Source organism: Palaemon carinicauda, chromosome 11, assembly GCF_036898095.1.
Source record: "Palaemon carinicauda isolate YSFRI2023 chromosome 11, ASM3689809v2, whole genome shotgun sequence".
In the NCBI taxonomy this organism is placed as follows: Eukaryota; Metazoa; Arthropoda; class Malacostraca; order Decapoda; family Palaemonidae; genus Palaemon; species Palaemon carinicauda.
In genome coordinates this window covers 136,694,950-136,713,543 of record NC_090735.1, presented here as the reverse complement: position 1 = coordinate 136,713,543, position 18,594 = coordinate 136,694,950, and the positions used below count along the sequence as shown (strand labels likewise).

Genomic DNA, 18,594 nt, shown 5'->3' with positions numbered 1-18,594 from the left:
TACTACCGCTAGAGAGTTATAGGGTCCTTTGACTGGCCAAACAGTAATACATTGGGCCCTTCTCTATGGTTACGGTTCATTTTTCCTTTGCCTACACATACACCGAATAGTTTGGCCTATTCTTTACAGATTCTCCTCTGTCCTCATACACCTGACAACACTGAAATTACCAAACAATTCTTTTTCATCCAAGGGGTTAACTATTGCACTGTAATTTTTAAGTGACTAATTTCCTCTTGATAAGGGTAGAAGAGACTTTAGCTATGGTAAGCGGCTCTTCTAAGAGAAGGACACTCCAAAATCAAACCATTGTTCTCTAGTCTTGGGTAGTGTCATAGCCTCTTTGCCATGCTCTTCCACTGTCTTGGGTTAGAGTTCTCTTGCTTGAAGGCATACTTGGGCACACTATTCTACCTTATTTCCCTTCCTATTGTTTTTAAAAAAATTCTATAGTTTATATAGGAAATACTTATTTTGATGTTTCTGTTCTTAAAGTATTAAATTTTTCCTTGTTTCTTTTCCTCACAGTGCTATTTTCCCTGTTGGAGCCCCTAGGCTTATAGCATCCTGCTTTTCCAACTAGGGTTGTAGCTTAAAATGTAATATTAATAAGAATATGCTCATTTTCTAAAATTATTTTTTTCCTATGTGATGAAGGTTAAGACAACAGAAAAACTAACAAAAGAAGGAGAGAGAGAGAGAGAGAGAGAGAGAGAGAGAGAGAGAGAGAGAGAGAGAGAGAGAGAGAGAGAGAGAGAGAGGAATGCAGTTATTAAGGCATAGACTTATTATTTGGTCTTGTATATATGTTACGCTGTTACATTCACCGACGCCTTCACAAACACACACATTTATACTGATATACCCTATAAGCCATATAGTATCCTGCTTTTCATACTAGGGGATACCTTAGCTAGAAATAATATATATATATATATATATATATATATATATATGTGTGTGTGTGTATGTGTGTACATATATATGTGCATACATATATATATATATATATATATATATATATATATATATATATATATATATATATATATATATCTAAAACAAAGTAGAGAAATGGGGTTTAAGCAGACCCAATTAAGAGAAAAACATCACGAACTTATCAGTAATCATCATAAAAAGGAAAAACGAAATTTGTAAATAAAAAAAATAGTTTAAAATAAAACGATATATATATATATATATATATATATATATATATATATATATATATATATATATATATATATATATTCATATATAAATGTATATATATATACACACATACACACACACACACATATATATATATATATATATATATATATATATATATATATACATATATATATATATGTGTGTGTGTATAAACCATGCTGCCAATCTGAACAAATTGCTTATCATTCTAGAAATAAAAGCGCAGATAATTTGGCAAGATAATAATACTAGGATTACACATAGCTTGCAAAATTAGTAAGTCAAACAAACTCTGTATATTCCGGATTCCGGAATTTAAATACTCCCCCTATGTTCCTTAAATTCCGGGGTTAATTTTCATCCTGAATCTATCTACACCATCAAAGAGCTATTCCGCTGTCGGTGGTTAACTGACCACTTTTGAGCTGAGTTTGGTTCTGCTTATTAGAAAATTCAGATTCAGTTATCGAAAATAACTTCATCATCTACAGTTTAGGCAAGTTACAGCGTACAACGAATAACAACAATACCGATATAACAATGATGATAGTAATGGGAAGAACTACACTGTTAAAAAAAAAAAAAAAAAAAAAAAAAAAAAAAACAACCGTAATCTTAATCGGAAATTCTCCGTAAAAATATACTGTTCTCAGCCGTATTTCAGTAAAATACAGGCGACTGTAATTTTACCATACTTATTTTTTACAGCTTGGTGACCGTAATATCACTCCTTAAGGTAAATATATCCGTTTTTAAAACGGTAAATGCCAGGCAAAATTTATTCCAGGATTTTTACCGTTTTTTTTTTTACGCCAAATTTTTAGTGTACAACAATTATCTAATAATTTTAGATTCATTAACAAAAGTAGCAGTAGTAGTAATAGTAGTAGATACTGACAGTACCTGATTTAGGTTTTTTAAAAGCTGTGTAAAGTATTCTTAAATTTGAAATCAGCCATCACTAAATCAGCTTATTGATAAGGATTTATTTTTTCAGATATAACCCGAAAAATATTACTTTGTGAGTGAACGGCGAAATATTCTTATTCTTATTATCATCATCATTATTATTATTATTATCATTATTATTATTATTATTATTATTATTATTATTATTATTATTATTATTATTATTATTAGCAGGCTACAAGCCTGGTTGGAAAGGCAGAATACTACAAGTCCATACGCTCAAATAGGGAAAGTCCCCAGTGGGGGAAAGGTAATAAGGGAATAGAAAATAAACTATTCAAAGGTAATAATAATCATGAAATATCTAAAGATCAATAACAACGTTCATTTAGACCACTTATATATAAAACGAAACTTATGTCAACCTGCTCAACATAAAAGAATTCACAAAAAGTTTGAACTTCTGAAACTTTACTGATTCAGTTGCCTTATCACAGCTGGAATAATACTTTTAGAATACTGTATAGTATTTTGAGCCTTGTGATGGAGAAGGCAAGACTATTATAATTAACAGTCTGGGAAGATCTGAGTGCAATGGATTGACATTCAGATCAGGAGTGAGAAATTTAATAGACAGTAAGTTTCTATCTTACAAATTAAGATGAGAGTCAGCAGGTGAAGACCAAACAAAAGAACAATACTCGAAAAAGGTAGAATATTTTTCAATGATAGACTGATCCCCAAAAATCTTAAAAGACGTTCTAAAATAGCCCATAATTGTGAAAATTGAAGAAGAAATAGACAGAATGTTTCTCAAAATTAAATTTGTTATCAAGAATCACATCTAGAATCTTAAAGGAGTTGTCATCAATGCATATTGGCGTCAATAACCTTAGATGTCAAAATGTCAAAAAACCTAGGATCAATCAATCAATCAATCATCAATGCATAGATCCTATGCTGGCGAGCCACTGTTCTCGACATACAGTACTTACAATCATACTTTGACTTGTGTTAGAGTTTCACTTCATGCTCCAGGATTTGCACCATCCATTTCAGCTAGATCTCTATTTATGAATTCTGTAACCATGTGTCTACATTCAGGAGATGGAATTGAAGCTAAGAGAGTAGCATCATCTGCATATGCAACAAGCTTTTATTTCTTATAGGCCAAACCACATATCACGTGTATGTAGTATGAAAAGTACTGGATTAAGAACCCTACACTGAGGAATAGAATATTAAATTTCTATATTCGCTATGGTGCCCATCAACTACTGCTCTCTGCAATCTCTTTCTCAAACATTGAATCATGACGAGATCGACGAAAATCAAGCGGTTTTGGCTTTAAGATGTAACCTCTGACCATAAATAAATTCTCTTTTTAAATTAGACCTGGATGTCCTTGAAAGGTGTTGCTAGTTAACCAGCAATATACATGTTTTAATATATCCCTGCGCAAAGTGAATGTATATATATATATATATATATATATATATATATATATATATATATATATATATATATATATATATTTATATATAAATACATATATATGTATGTATTTATATATATATATTTATATAAATTTATATATATATATATATATATATATATATATATATATTGCATTAATAGTTGAAGTATACATTAATATTGTTCTATTTGTTGAACGAAAAAAAAAAGTTCCCGTAACTTTGCTTACACGAGGACCGACAGGCGAAATTAACAAAATCAGCCTCTATGTTGGAGCAAATCAAGGCGGATTATAATAGAATTTCGAGGCCAGCAGTCCTTATAGCCTTCAGGTCGTATGAAAATTACATAATTGGGTGTTGCGAGATTTCCTCAAAATTATGGTTAACGTCACTCTATATGAAATGAATAAAAGCAATTAGATTGTTATCACAAGTTCTACCTGTGTCACAGACATTTGGAAATAACCTGGTCATAGATATTATTGCACACTAGAAAAGGTGGATCATCAATGTCTTACGAAATATGTCATAATAATAATAATAATAATAATAATAATAATAATAATAAAAAGTAATAATAATATTATTATTATTATTATTATTAATAACAATAATAATAATAATAAATATAGTAATAATGATAATAATAATAGCAATGATAATAATAATGATGATGATAGTAAAAAGTAATAATAATAATAATATTAATAATAATAATAATAATAATAACAAAATATGTCATCAGATTAGTCTCCTACATCCACTGCTGGATTCTTTACGGTATGATAAATGTGTCGGAAGATTAAACAAGACCTCTCTCATTTATGCATTTATTCGTCGCGTAATTATAAAAGCTGAAAAGGGAGATGAATTACATATCAAAAGCACCAAATATTTTTCTTTTTTTTTGTATTTTGTTAATCAGGTGTAACAAACGTGTATGATGTATTACAGTCTTTTAACGACTTAGTTATGTTGCTTCATTTTGATTGAAAAGAATAATGTTGGGGTTAACTGAGATTTCAATGCAAAGGAAGTATAGGAAGAAGTTCTTATGCTTGAAAAGTAATAAATTCATCTTTCGGTTATACTAAAAGAGTACATTTCATCATTACGTAAATTAATCTTTCATTACAAGATTAGTAATTCTGTAAAAGTAATACCTTAAAAATTCACCTATCGGTTATACTAAAATAGTACATTTCATCATTACGTCAATCGATCTTTCATTACAAGATCAGTAATTCTGTAGAAGTAATACCTTAAAAATAATGATTTCATTGAAAAGTTCTTATGCTTGAAAAGTAATAAATTCACCTATCGGTTATACTAAAATAGTACATTTCATCATTACTTAAATTAATCTTTCATTACAAGATTAGTAATTCTGTAAATAATAATACCTTAAAAATAATGATTTCATTAAAGTGTAAATTGATAAGGAACACTATTGAATATTGCAGGAACTCACGCGTCCAATATCCTCTCTGGTCGGTGCACGAGGCGAGGGTGAGGTTGCTCCTGACGAAGAGCACGAGCACCAGGTGCCCCCAGGAAGCAGCGGGGTATGGATCGAGGAGAACAACCCCGTTGCGGTCCCCTGACCTCTGAAGGGACCCGTCCGGAAGGCGCGCCACGTATTTCCTCCCGGCCCTCGTGGCCCAAACCCTCATCTGCCTTTTAGGGATGAGCTTAGCGTCCCTGCAGGCATCCTCGGTCGTCCATACCTGTTTCTCGCACGGCAGGGACTGCAGGAAGTCATAGGCTGCTTGTGCCCATTGCAGCGACTGCCCATCTAGGGGCGTGTTGTCCTCCTCCTCTTGAGTGGTCGGGTGAGGGGCCTTCTGGGGCTTGCGGATGGTTACGGAAGAATCGTCCCGTTGCATCTCCGACGGGAGATCCTCCTCGCCGAGGGCAACGGGTCCTCCGGCGATGAGCACCGTCAGTAGTGCCACTGCGGCAGCGAGTCGAGCCATCGTGGCGAACCAATTAGACGGTAGTTCGTGACGTACGAAGGTCTCCTCCTCCGCCTCCGGGCTCGTTTAGCAACGATCACGTGACTGCTGCTGCTGCTGCTGCCTAAACTATCTTCAGTCTGAGGTTATCTTCCCTCTCGAGAAACTTCAGACAACGAAATGACCAACAACATTCATCGCTCGTATGCTGGGTTTCCTCGCACATCACCAACTGGAATTCGTTCGCGGGGACTTTAGCGAGAAAGACACGCGGCGCGGGGAGAGAGAGAGAGATAGAAAAAGAGAGAAACAGCGAGGGAGAGAAAGAGAAAGAGAGAGGGAAAGAGAGAGAACCACCACCAGTCAACTACTGTACTATACTTTTCACGCGTCCGTCCACCAACCACCAGACCGAGAGTCACTACAACAACTGGCGGCTGAATGGCGAGTGCACTGCCTATAAACACCGAGACAGAGCGCTGCCGACGAATATGCCCGAGCTGTGATAATCGCACCGGAGATCAAAGAGGCCGCCTTCTTACAGCCTCGGCGGCATCTTTTGATGTTTGGAAACAGGCTGATCACCCCTCCCCTACCCTTCGCTACCCCACATGGATAGGGTATTTTCCCACATATCTTGGCTTTTCCTCCTCTTATTTTTTCCCCTCTCAATACTTTCCCTTTGCTTTGAGTTTCGGCTTACCACCATTCATTTCATAACTCCACTTTTTATCTATTAATGGTCAAGGTATATCCCGTGAAAGAATTAGAAACATGAAAAAAAAAGCCTCCTCTTCCGGGTGAGCAGCTACCCTCTTTAATACCTAACGATGTGCATCCTTCATGTATTTGTTTCCTTAAGCATCTCTCTCTCTCTCTCTCTCTCTCTCTCTCTCTCTCTCTCTCTCTCTCTCTCTCTCTCTCTCTCCACGAGAATTCCATTTGAATACCTGCCCAGAACAAATCTCGTTCTCGGTAGGCCTCAAAAGGCATCGCACAAAAACGAGTACAGGATAGGCATTCGTATCCTACTAATTTGATCAACTAGTTAGATGTCAGTGTTGTAAGCTGATCAACTAGTTAGATGTCAGTGTTGTAAGCTGATTAACTAGTTAGATGTCAGTGTTGTAAGCTGATCAACTAGTTATATGTCAGTGTTGTAAGCTGATCAACTAGTTAGATGTCAGTGTTGTAAGCTGATCAACTAGTTAGATGTTAGTGTTGTAAGCTGAACAACTAGTTAGATGTCAGTGTTGTAAGCTGATCAACTAGTTAGAATGTCAGTGCTGTAAGCTGATCAACTAGTTAGATGTCAGTGTTGTAAGCTGATCAACTAGTTAGATTCAGTGTTGTAAGCTGATCAACTAGTTAGATGTCAGTTTGTAAGCTGATCAACTAGTTAGAAGTCAGTTGTAAGCTGATCAACTAGTTAGATGTCAGTGTTGTAAGCTGATCAACTAGTTAGATGTCATGTTGTAAGCTGATCAACTAGTTAGATGTCAGTTTTGTAAGCTGATCAACTAGTTAGATGTCATTGTAAGCTGATCAACTAGTTAGATGTCAGTTTTGTAAGCTGATCAACCACAGTAGTTAGATGTCAGTGTTGTAAGCTGATCAACTAGTTAGATGTCAGTTTTGTAAGCTGATCAACTAGTTAGATGTCAGTGTTGTAAGCTGATCAACTAGTTAGATGTCAGTTTTGTAAGCTAATCAATTAGTTAGATGTCAGTGTTGTAAGCTGATCAACTAGTTAGATGTCAGTGTTGTAAGCTGATCAACTACAGTAGTTAGATGTCAGTGTTGTAAGCTGATCAACTAGTTAGATGTCAGTTTTGTAAGCTGATCAACTAGTTAGATGTCAGTGTTGTAAGCTGATCAACTAGTTAGATGTCAGTGTTATAAGCTGATCAACTAGATAGATGTCAGTTTTGTAAGCTGATCAACTAGTTAGATGTCAGTTTTGTAAGCTGATCAACTAGTTAGATGTCAGTGTTGTAAGCTGATCAACTAGTTAGATGTCAGTGTTGAAAGCTGATCAACTAGATAGATGTCAGTTTTGTAAGCTGATCTACTAGTTAGATGTCAGTGTTGTAAGCTGATCAACTAGTTAGATGTCATTGTTGTAAGCTGATCAACTAGTTAGATGTCAGTGTTGTAAGCTGATCAACTAGTAGATGTCAGTTTTGTAAGCTGATCTACTAGTTAGATGTCAGTGTTGTAAGCTGATCTACTAGTTAGATGTCAGTTTTGTAAGCTGATCAACTAGTTAGATGTCAGTGTTGTAAGCTGATCAACTAGTTAGATGTCAGTTTTGTAAGCTGATACTAGTTAGATGTCAGTGTTGTAAGCTGATCTACTAGTTAGATGTCAGTTTTGTAAGCTGATCAACTAGTTAGATGTCAGTGTTGTAAGCTGATCTACTAGTTGATGTCAGTTTTGTAAGCTGATCACTAGTTAGATGTCAGGTTGTAAGCTGAACTACTAGTTAGATGTCATTGTTGTAAGCTGATCAACTAGTTAGATGTCAGTGTTGTAAGCTGAACTAATAGATGTCAGTGTTGTAATCCAATCAACTAGTTAGATGTCATTGTTGTGAGACAATCAACTAGTTAGTTGTCAGTGTTGTAAGTTGATCAACTAGTTAGATGTCAGTGTTGTAAGCTGAACTAATAGATGTCAGTGTTGTAATCCAATCAACTAGTTAGATGTCATTGTTGTGAGACAATCAACTAGTTAGTTGTCAGTGTTGTAAGTTGATCAACTAGTTAGATGTCAGTATTGTAAGCTGGTTTACTTGTTAGATGTCAGTGTTGTAAGCTGATAACTAGTTATATGTCAGTGTTGTAAGCTGATCAACTAGTTAGATGTCAGTATTGTAAGCTGATCAACTAGTTAGATGTCAGTGTTGTAAGCTGATCAACTAGTTAGATGTCAGTGTTGTAAGCAATCAACTAGCTAGATGTCAGTGTTGTAAGCAACTAGTTAGATGTCAGTGATGTAAGCTGATCAACTAGTTAGATGTCAGTGTTGTAAGAGGATCAACTAGTTAGATGTCAGGTTGTAAGCTGATCTACTAGTTAGATGTCAGTGTTGTAAGCTGATCAACTAGTAGATGTCAGTTTGTAAGCTGATCAACTAGTTAGATGTCAGGGTTGTAAGCTGATCTACTAGTTAGATGTCAGTGTTGTAAGCTGATCAACTAGTTAGATGTCAGGGTTGTAAGCTGATCAACTAGTTAGATGTCAGGGTTGTAAGCTGATCTACTAGTTAGATGTCAGTGTTGTAAGCTGATCAACTAGTTAGATGTCAGTGTTGTAAGCTGATCTAACTAGTTAGATGTCAGTGTTGTAAGCTGATCAACTAGTTAGATGTCAGGGTTGTAAGCGGATCAACTAGTTAGATGTCAGTGTTGTAAGTTGATCAACTAGTTAGATGTCAGTGTTGTAAGCTGATCAACTAGTTAGATGTCAGTGTTGTAAGCTGATCTAATAGTTAGATGTCAGTGTTGTAAGCCAACTAGTTAGATGTCAGTGTTGTAAGTTGATCAACTAGTTAGATGTCAGTGTTGTAAGCATATCAACTAGTTAGATGTCAGTGTTGTAAGCTGATCAACTAGTTAGATGTCAGTTTGTAAGCTGATCTACTAGTTAGATGTCAGTGTTGTAAGCTGATCAACTAGTTAGATGTCAGTGTTGTAAGCTGATCAACTAGTTAGATGTCAGTGTTGTAAGCAATCAACTAGTTAGATGTCAGTGTTGTAAGCTGATCAACTAGTTAGATGTCAGTGTTGTAAGCTGATCAACTAGTTAGATGTCAGTGTTGTAAGCTGATCAACTAGTTAGATGTCAGTGTTGTAAGCTGATCAACTAGTTAGATGTCAGTGCTGTAAGCTGATCAACTAGTTAGATGTCAGTGTTGTAAGCTGATCAACTAGTTAGATGTCAGTGTTGTAAGTTGATCAACTAGTTAGATGTCAGTGTTGTAAGCTGATACTAGTTAGATGTCTGTTGTAAGCTGATCAACTAGTTAGATGTCAGTATTGTAAGCTGATCTACTAGTTAGATGTCAGTGTTGTAAGCTGATCAACTAGTTAGATGTCAGTATTGTAAGCTGATCTACTAGTTAGATGTCAGTGTTGTAAGCTGATCAACTAGTTAGATGTCAGTGTTGTAAGCTGATCTACTAGTTAGATGTCAGTGCTGTAAGCTGATCAACTAGTTAGATGTCAGTGTTGTAAGCTGATCAACTAGTTAGATGTCAGTGTTGTAAGCTGATCAACTAGTTAGATGTCAGTGTTGTAAGCTGATCAACTAGTTAGATGTCAGTGTTGTAAGCTGATCTAACTAGTTAGATGTCAGTGTTGTAAGCAATCAACTAGTTAGATGTCAGTGTTGTAAGCTGATCAACTAGTTAGATGTCAGTGTTGTAAGCTGATCAACTAGTTAGATGTCAGTGTTGTAAGCTGATCAACTAGTTAGATGTCAGTGTTGTAAGCTGATCAACTAGTTAGATGTCAGTGTTGTAAGCTGATACTAGTTAGATGTCAGTGTTGTAAGCTGATCAACTAGTTAGATGTCAGTGTTGTAAGCTGATCAACTAGTTAGATGTCAGTGTTGTAAGCTGATCAACTAGTTAGATGTCAGTGTTGTAAGCTGATCAACTAGTTAGATGTCAGTGTTGTAAGCTGATCAACTAGTTAGATGTCAGTGTTGTAAGCTGATCTACTAGTTAGATGTCAGTGTTGTAAGCTGATCAACTAGTTAGATGTCAGTGTTGTAAGCTGATCAACTAGTTAGATGTCAGTGTTGTAAGCTGATCAACTAGTTAGATGTCAGTGTTGTAAGCTGATCAACTAGTTAGATGTCAGTGTTGTAAGCTGATCAACTAGTTAGATGTCAGTGTTGTAAGCTGATCAACTAGTTAGATGTCAGTGTTGTAAGCTGATCAACTAGTTAGATGTCAGTGTTGTAAGCTGATCAACTAGTTAGATGTCAGTGTTGTAAGCTGATCAACTAGTTAGATGTCAGTGTTGTAAGCTGATCAACTAGTTAGATGTCAGTGTTGTAAGCTGATCAACTAGTTAGATGTCAGTGTTGTAAGCTGATCAACTAGTTAGATGTCAGTGTTGTAAGCTGATCAACTAGTTAGATGTCAGTGTTGTAAGCTGATCAACTAGTTAGATGTCAGTGTTGTAAGCTGATCTACTAGTTAGATGTCAGTGTTGTAAGCTGATCAACTAGTTAATGTCAGTGTTGTAAGCTGATCTACTAGTTAGATGTCAGTGTTGTAAGCTGATTAACTAGTTAGATGTCAGTGTTGTAAGCTGATCAACTAGTTAGATGTCAGTGTTGTAATCTGATCTACTAGTTAGATGTCAGTGTTGTAAGCTGATCAACTAGTTAGATGTCAGTGTTGTAATCTGATCTACTAGTTAGATGTCAGTGTTGTAAGCTGATTAACTAGTTATATGTCAGTGTTGTAAGCTGATCAACTAGTTAGATGTCAGTGTTGTAATCTGATCTACTAGTTAGATGTCAGTGTTGTAAGCTGATCTACTAGTTAGATGTCAGTGTTGTAATCTGATCTACTAGTTAGATGTCAGTGTTGTAAGCTGATCAACTAGTTATATGTCAGTGTTGTAAGCTGATCAACTAGTTAGATGTCAGTGTTGTAAGCTGATCTACTAGTTAGATGTCAGTGTTGTAAGCTGATCTACTAGTTAGATGTCAGTGTTGTAAGCTGATCTACTAGTTAGATGTCATGTTGTAAGCTGATCTACTAGTTAGATGTCAGTATGTAAGCTGATCAACTAGTTAGATGTCAGTGTTGTAAGCTGATCAACTAGTTAGATGTCAGTGTTGTAAGCTGATCTACTAGTTAGATGTCAGTATAGTAAGCTGATCAACTAGTTAGATGTCAGTGTTGTAAGCTGATCTAACTAGTTAGATGTCAGTGTGTAAGCTGATCAACTAGTTAGATGTCAGTGTGTATAGCTGATCAACTAGTTAGATGTCAGTGTTGTAAGCTGATCTACTAGTTAGATGTCATGTTGTAAGCTGATCTACTAGTTAGATGTCAGTGTTGTAAGCTGATCAACTAGTTAGATGTCAGTATTGTAAGCTGATCTACTAGTTAGATGTCGGTGATGTAATCTGATCAACTAGTTAGATGTCAGTGTTGTAATCTGATCTACTAGTTAGATGTCATGTTGTAAGCTGATCAACTAGTTAGATGTCGGTGATGTAAGCTGATCAACTCGTTAGATGTCAGTATTGTAAGCTGGTCTACTAGTTAGATGTCGGTGATGTAATCTGATCTACTAGTTAGATGTCAGTGTTGTAATCTGATCTACTAGTTAGATGTCATGTTGTAAGCTGATCAACTAGTTATATGTCGGTGATGTAAGCTGATCAACTCGTTAGATGTCAGTATTGTAAGCTGGTCTACTAGTTAGATGTCAGTGTTGTAAGCTGATCTACTAGTTAGATGTCATGTTGTAAGCTGATCTACTAGTTAGATGTCAGTATAGTAAGCTGATCAACTAGTTAGATGTCAGTGTTGTAAGCTGATCAACTAGATAGATGTCAGTATTGTAAGCTGATCTACTAGTTAGATGTCAGTATAGTAAGCTGATCAACTAGTTAGATGTCAGTGTTGTAAGCTGATCTAATAGTTAGATTGTTAGTGGTGTAAGCTGATCAACTAGTTAGATGTCAGTGTTATAGGCTGATCAACTAGTTAGATGTCAGTGTTGTAATCTGATCTACTAGTTAGATGTCAGTGTTGTAATCTGATCTACTAGTTAGATGTCAGTATAGTAAGCTGATCAACTAGTTAGATGTCAGTGTTGTAAGCTGATCTAATAGTTAGATTGTTAGTGGTGTAAGCTGATCAACTAGTTAGATGTCAGTGTTATAGGCTGATGAACTAGTTAGATGTCAGTGTTGTAATCTGATCTACTAGTTAGATGTCATGTTGTAAGCTGATCTAACTAGTTAGATGTCGGTGATGTAATCTGATCTACTAGTTAGATATCAGTGTTGTAATCTGATCTACTAGTTAGATGTCATGTTGTAAGCTGATCAACTAGTTATATGTCAGTGTTGTAAGCTGATCAACTAGATAGATGTCAGTATTGTAATCTGATCTACTAGTTAGATGTCAGTATAGTAAGCTGATCAACTAGTTAGATGTCAGTGTTGTAAGCTGATTAACTAGTTATATGTCAGTATAGTAAGCTGATCAACTAGTTAGATGTCAGTGTTGTAAGCTGATCAACTAGATAGATGTCAGTGTTGTAAGCTGATCTAATAGTTAGATTGTTAGTGGTGTAAGCTGATCAACTAGTTAGATGTCAGTGTTATAGGCTGATCAACTAGTTAGATGTCAGTGTTGTAATCTGATCTACTAGTTAGATGTCATGTTGTAAGCTGGTCTACTAGTTAGATGTCGGTGATGTAATCTGATCTACTAGTTAGATGTCAGTGTTGTAAGCTGATCAACTAGATAGATGTCAGTATTGTAAGCTGATCTACTAGTTAGATGTCAGTATAGTAAGCTGATCAACTAGTTAGATGTCAGTGTTGTAAGCTGATCTAATAGTTAGATTGTTAGTGGTGTAAGCTGATCAACTAGTTAGATGTCAGTGTTATAGGCTGATCAACTAGTTAGATGTCAGTGTTGTAAGCTGGTCTACTAGTTAGATGTCGGTGATGTAATCTGATCTACTAGTTAGATGTCAGTGTTGTAATCTGATCTACTAGTTAGATGTCAGTGTTGTAATCTGATCTACTAGTTAGATGTCATGTTGTAAGCTGATCAACTAGTTATATGTCGGTGATGTAAGCTGATCAACTCGTTAGATGTCAGTATTGTAAGCTGGTCTACTAGTTAGATGTCAGTGTTGTAAGCTGATCTACTAGTTAGATGTCATGTTGTAAGCTGGTCTACTAGTTAGATGTCAGTATAGTAAGCTGATCAACTAGTTAGATGTCAGTGTTGTAAGCTGATCAACTAGATAGATGTCAGTATTGTAAGCTGATCTACTAGTTAGATGTCAGTATAGTAAGCTGATCAACTAGTTAGATGTCAGTGTTGTAAGCTGATCTAATAGTTAGATTGTTAGTGGTGTAAGCTGATCAACTAGTTAGATGTCAGTGTTATAGGCTGATCAACTAGTTAGATGTCAGTGTTGTAATCTGATCTACTAGTTAGATGTCATGTTGTAAGCTGGTCTACTAGTTAGATGTCGGTGATGTAATCTGATCTACTAGTTAGATATCAGTGTTGTAATCTGATCTACTAGTTAGATGTCATGTTGTAAGCTGATCAACTAGTTATATGTCGGTGATGTAAGCTGATCAACTCGTTAGATGTCAGTATTGTAAGCTGGTCTACTAGTTAGATGTCGGTGATGTAATCTGATCTACTAGTTAGATGTCAGTGTTGTAATCTGATCTACTAGTTCGATGTCATGTTGTAAGCTGATCAACTAGTTATATGTCGGTGATGTAAGCTGATCAACTCGTTAGATGTCAGTATTGTAAGCTGGTCTACTAGTTAGATGTCAGTGTTGTAAGCTGATCTACTAGTTAGATGTCATTTTGTAAGCTGGTCTACTAGTTAGATGTCAGTATAGTAAGCTGATCAACTAGTTAGATGTCAGTGTTGTAAGCTGATCAACTAGATAGATGTCAGTATTGTAAGCTGATCTACTAGTTAGATGTCAGTATAGTAAGCTGATCAACTAGTTAGATGTCAGTGTTGTAAGCTGATCTAATAGTTAGATTGTTAGTGGTGTAAGCTGATCAACTAGTTAGATGTCAGTGTTGTAATCTGATCTACTAGTTAGATGTCATGTTGTAAGCTGGTCTACTAGTTATATGTCGGTGATGTAAGCTGATCAACTCGTTAGATGTCAGTATTGTAAGCTGGTCTACTAGTTAGATGTCAGTGTTGTAAGCTGATCAACTAGCTATATGTCAGTGTTGTAAGCTGATCAACTGGTTAGACGTAAGTGTTGTAAGCAGCATAAAAACAGTGGTATTCGATAATCAATATCTTGTTTAAGTTATAAAACGAACGGAGAAACTCAATGACCAACTGTTCACTTTGGCGAGTATAGACATTATTTACCCCTGGAGAGAGAGAGAGAGAGAGAGAGAGAGAGAGAGAGAGAGAGAGAGAGAGAGAGAGAGAGAGAGAGAGAGTGAGAGAGAGAGAGAGAGAGAGAATGTCGGAAAGATCAGAGACGAATCTCGAATGCTTTCGATTGTGCAAAAGAACCATTTTGACATGGCCCAGTAGCCCTTGATATGCGCGGGATCTTCGTCAATTTCCGGTGAACGCTTTAATGGATATCAATGTTACTGGTTCATTTTCCAAGGCACAAGAACAAGATAATAATTTCCAATCTAATATTCAGGATTAAAACGTAATTATTATAAATATTATTATCCTAGCGAATGAAAATCTTTAACATGCATCTTTTATTATGAATTTTCCTAAGCTCTTTGACCGACCCTATTATCGGCATTTCAAGGCCACCAATTACATGATATATTTCCTCACTCCAATGAATCAATTTTATTGTGAACATCTCCTTGGCTATTTGGGAGCCCATTTCCTTAGCCCATTTAATCATGTTTCTCTTTTTCGCCACTGACACATTCTTCTTCACTCCTCCTCCTCCTCCTCCTCCTCCTCCTCCTCCTCCTCCTCCTCCTCCTCCTCCTCCTCATTCTTCTTCTTCTTCTTCTTCCCTCCCGAGTGGAGATTCCGGTACACCTCCGCCTTAACATCGAATGCAAATAAGAGACTACTTTTCTTGTCCTTGTTTCTTTGATCCTTCCCGAAAATGCTTTCATCTCACCGCTGAACCATCATGTTGTGCTCTTGTATAAACCAATTGGGAGGATACGTTTGTTCCCTCTTTTTTTACATGCAAATATTATTTGTATAAATTGCAAGGACAATTTGAGCAAATAAATTCTGTTCCTGTAACGTTTTAGTTATTTTACATTTTTCTGTATTATTATTATTATTATTATTATTATTATTATTATTAGCCAAGCTACAACCCTAGTTGAAAAAGCAAGATGCTATAAGCCCAAGGACTCCAATAGGGAAAAATAGCCCAGTGAGGAAAGGAAAATAAGGAAATAACTAAATGATGAGAATAAATTAACAATATATCATTCTAAAAATAGTAACAGCGTCAAAACAGATATCGTCTAGTTTAGACCACGTTTGCTGTAAGATCCTAATTTTCACACTAAAAATAAACAATGAAGATTTGGAATGATTTAATTGTCTAAGGGTTAATTTGATTGTAATTAGGCAAGTTACTTTTTATCTCAATGTAACGTTTGCTGTATTCGGCGGTGAAGAAGGGTGTGGAAATCTAAGGGATTAAACAGCCCTATTCTACAACTGTTTCATTGAAATCCTGGAATCTAAATTGAAATTATCATTATTATCATATATATATATATATATATATATATATATATATATATATATATATATATATATATATATATATATATACATATATATATACATATATATATGTATATATATATATGTATATATATATATATATATATATATATATATATATATATATATATATATATATATATATATATACCTGTTTATAATTGTTTATTCATCCTTATTTGAAAAAAGAGACTTCTTTCAAGTTGTTTGTTCCGAGAAAAGCACAACTTGATTCCATATTCAGAACGCTAGAACGTTTTAAATCGCTTCAATAGAACTATATTATATTCATTTGGAGCAAGTGTCCGTGCCAACGTAAGTTCTGTGTAATCTAAAAGAAAGACGGCATGACTCCATAAAATATAGATATCATCCAGTGGCGGTAAAAAAAAAAAAAAAAAAAAAATCAGTAGTCCATCTCACTGTCATTTCTCCTAGTTCCTTCAATTATCTTTTTCTCTAACGTATTTTCTTACGCACCTGTCAGGTAATTATGTAGTAACTAGTGTACGCGACCCGTCAAAAAAGACGGCTAAATATTTAGGAGATATGCACAAATTTCCTCTCTCCCTATCAGAGGGACGTTGAGACCTTAGCGTGACCTTATATATATATATATATATATATATATATATATATATATATATATATATATATATATATATATATATATATATATACACACACACACACACATATATATATATATATATATATATATATATATATATATATATATATATATATATACTGTATAGCCAAACATTTGCTTTTTTATATAGGGGAGATGAGACCTCACAACATTATAGTAATCGTCGAGGGCTGAGGACTGTTGCATAAGATTTTTCATAACTCTGACCATCCTTTACATTCAGATCTCCCTGGACAATTCTATCCTGTTCGTAATACTAGGCAGGTAGTTAATTCTAATAGCCAGGCCTTCTCCATCACAAGGCTCAATACTACGCAGTACTCTAGAAGTTTTATTCCAGCTGTGACCAAGTTGTGGAATGATCTTCCTAATCGGGTGGTTGAATCAGTAGAACTTGAAAAGTTCAAAGTTGGAGCAAATGCTTTTTTGTTGACCAGGCGGACATGAGTCTTTTTATAGTTTATTTATGACATATTTGTTTTTGATGTTGTTAATAGTTTATATATGACATGTCTGTTTTGACGTTGTTACTTATTTTAGAATGATTTATTGTTAATTTGTTCTCTTCATTTATTTATTTCCTTATTTCCTTTCCTCACTGGGCTATTTTTCCCTGTTGGAGCCCCTGGGCTTATAGCATCTTGCTTTTCCAACTAGGGTTGTAGCTTGGATAGTAATAATAATAATAATAATAAAAGAGTTTACTCTGAATTTGTATGAAATTACCCATAGAGTTTAATCAGATGCATACGCCAATGCTTCTTGAGTTAGTATGGACAGTGACAGAAAACAAATATAACGAGCAATTACTTCCTAACAAATTATTAATCAAAGCGAGATTCGCCTTCAAGGAAATCATAGAACTATTCACTTAAAAAGTGGCGACCCAGACAAGAAGTAATTACACAGTAATCATCAGTCATGACATGTCTTTCATGGGAGTCTCATCGGTTTGAAAAAATCCCTTATTTTGCGGATTCATCTTTTATGTTTAACGCTATAACTGATTTCCCTTCACATTGCGTAGCTGTTACTAATTAGATTAGAATCTAATTCTTCTTCACCCAAGAGTTTACTACCCTATCATTGTTCAGTGGCCACTTTCCTCTACTAGGTAAGGGTAAAAGACTCTTTAGCTATGGTAAGCAGCTCTTCTAGGAGAAGGACACTTCAAAATCAAACCATCGTTCTCTAGTCTTGGGTAGTGCCATAGCTTCTGTACCATGGTCTTCCACTATCTTGTGTTGGAGTTCTCTTGCTTGAGGGTACACTCAGCAACACTATTCTATCTTATTTCTCTTCTTGATTTTTAAAGATTTTATAGTTTATATAGGATCTTGTTACAGTTCTTAAAATATTTTATTTGTTTCCTTTCCTCACAGGGCTATTTTCCCTGTTGGAGTCCCTAGGCTTATAGCATCCTGCTTTTCCAACTAGGGTTGTAGCTTAGCAAATAATAATAATAATAATAATAATAATAATAATAATAATAATAATAATATTAATAATAATAATAATAATAATAATAATAATAATGCAGTAACATTAGAATGGCAAAAATTGGCAGGTTTGATCAACACCTGCCATAAACTTCGGGAGGAGTAGCCTGTTATTTTTTATTCCCACGATGAGAGAGAGAGAGAGAGAGAGAGAGAGAGAGAGAGAGAGAGAGAGAGAGAGAGAGAGCGCACTGTCATCTATGGCACAGCCTGCGTCGGTGCCTAATGACGGGTGTCAAATTGTCATCGATCATCGTCAATGGCATTGCAATAGTCATTGGCATCGACATTGGCGCCATGGTCATTATTTTGCGAATAAACATACACAGACATACGCGCAACTAGAACGGACACTCGGTAGAGCGCATACCTTCCACAACGCCATATCACAAGATAGGCAATTGAAT

At 35.3% G+C, this 18,594-nt stretch overlaps 1 pseudogene; it reads right to left on the bottom strand.

Moving 5' to 3' along the window:
• Positions 1-5,953, bottom strand: part of LOC137649494 (uncharacterized) — a 30,871-nt pseudogene extending 24,918 nt beyond the window's left edge.
• Positions 5,954-18,594: the final 12,641 nt, after the last annotated feature.